We start from the raw sequence: 1,649 nt of genomic DNA on the forward strand, positions 1-1,649 counted from the left end.
CTTTCTTCTGATTAGTCCCATTGTTCACAGGATTCCTTTCAGAAGTGTACATGAATTGGTTATTTGCAACCATTTCAATCAGCTCTTGAGCTTCTGCAGGCGTCTTCTTCAGATGAAGAGATCCTCCTGCAGAGCTATCCAAGGACATCTTAGATAGTTCAGAGAGACCATCATAGAAAATACCTATGATGCTCCATTCAGAAAGCATGTCAGAAGGACATTTTCTGATTAATTGTTTGTATCTTTCCCAAGCTTCATAGAGGGATTCTCCATCCTTTTGTCTAAAGGTTTGGACTTCCACTCTAAGCTTACTCCATCTTTGTGGTGGAAAGAATTTTGCCAAGAAGGCATTGACTAGCTTTTCCCATGAGTCCAGGCTTTCTTTAGGTTGAGAGTCTAACCATATTCTAGCTCTGTCTCTTACAGCAAAAGGGAATAGCATCAGTCTATAGACCTCAGGGTTAACCCCATTAGTCTTGACTGTGTCACAGATTTGCAAGAATTCAGCTAAAAACTGATGAGGATCTTCCATTGGAAGTCCATGGAACTTGCAATTCTGTTGCATTAGAGAAACTAATTGAGGCTTAAGCTCAAAGTTGTTTGCTCCAATGGCAGGGATAGAGATGCTTCTCCCATAAAAATCAGGAGTAGGTGCAGTAAAGTCACCCAGCACCTTCCTTGCATTGTTTGCATTGTTGTTGTTTTCTGCTGCCATGTTTTCTTCCTTGAAGAATTCGGTCAGGTCCTCTAAAGAGAGTTGTGCTTTGGCTTCTCTTAGCTTTCTCTTCAAAGTCCTTTCGGGTTCAGGATCAGCTTCAACAAGAATGCCTTTGTCCTTGCTCCTGCTCATATGAAAGAGAAGGGAACAAGAAAATGTGGAATCCTCTATGTCACAGTATAGAGATTCCTTTAAGTGTCAGAGGAAAAGAGAAATAGAAGAAGAAGGAGAAGATAAATTCGAACTTTAGTTAGATAAGGTTCGAATTGTGCATTGAGAAGGAGTGGCACTCCATAAATAGAAGGATGTGAGAAGGAGGGAAGAAGATTTTCGAAAATTAATTAAAATACTTTGAAAACATTTTTGAAAAATATCAATTGATTTTCGAAAATCAAAGTGGAAAGGAAACCAAGTGATTTTTGAAAAAGATTTTGAAATTAGAAATTAAAAAGATTTGATTGAAAACTGTTTTGAAAAAGATGTGGTTAAAAAGATTTAATTGAAAAGTTATGAGTTTAAAAAAAAAATGTGATTGAGAAGATATGATTTGAAAGCATTTTTAAAAGATATGATTTGAAAACCATTTGAAAGGATATGATTTTAAAAATGAATGACTTGCCTAACAAGAAAAGATATGATTTGAAACATTCAAACCTTTCTCAACAGAAAAGGTAACAATCTTGTGATGTTCAATCAAATCATTAATTGTTAGTAAGTATCTTTTAAAAAGGAAAGAAATTGATTTTGAAAACATTTGATTGAAAAGATTTGATTTGAAAAAGATTTGATTTTGAAAAACTAAAAAAAAATTTGATTTTGAAAACAAAATCTTCCCCCTGCACCATCCTGGCGTTAAACGCCCAGAATGGTATACATTCTGGCGTTTAACGCCCAAAATGCACCCTTTTTGGGCGTTAAACGCCCAACCAGG

At 35.7% G+C, this 1,649-nt stretch overlaps 1 non-coding gene across 1 annotated transcript; it reads left to right on the top strand.

Moving 5' to 3' along the window:
* The first annotated feature begins 202 nt into the window (after positions 1-202).
* LOC130984719 (small nucleolar RNA R71) lies at positions 203-310 on the top strand. Its single transcript, XR_009088633.1, has one exon. It is a non-coding gene; the product is annotated as a small nucleolar RNA R71 (small nucleolar RNA).
* The last annotated feature ends 1,339 nt before the right edge of the window (positions 311-1,649 follow it).

This window comes from Arachis stenosperma, chromosome 5 (genome assembly GCF_014773155.1).
Source record: "Arachis stenosperma cultivar V10309 chromosome 5, arast.V10309.gnm1.PFL2, whole genome shotgun sequence".
Taxonomy (NCBI): Eukaryota; Viridiplantae; Streptophyta; class Magnoliopsida; order Fabales; family Fabaceae; genus Arachis; species Arachis stenosperma.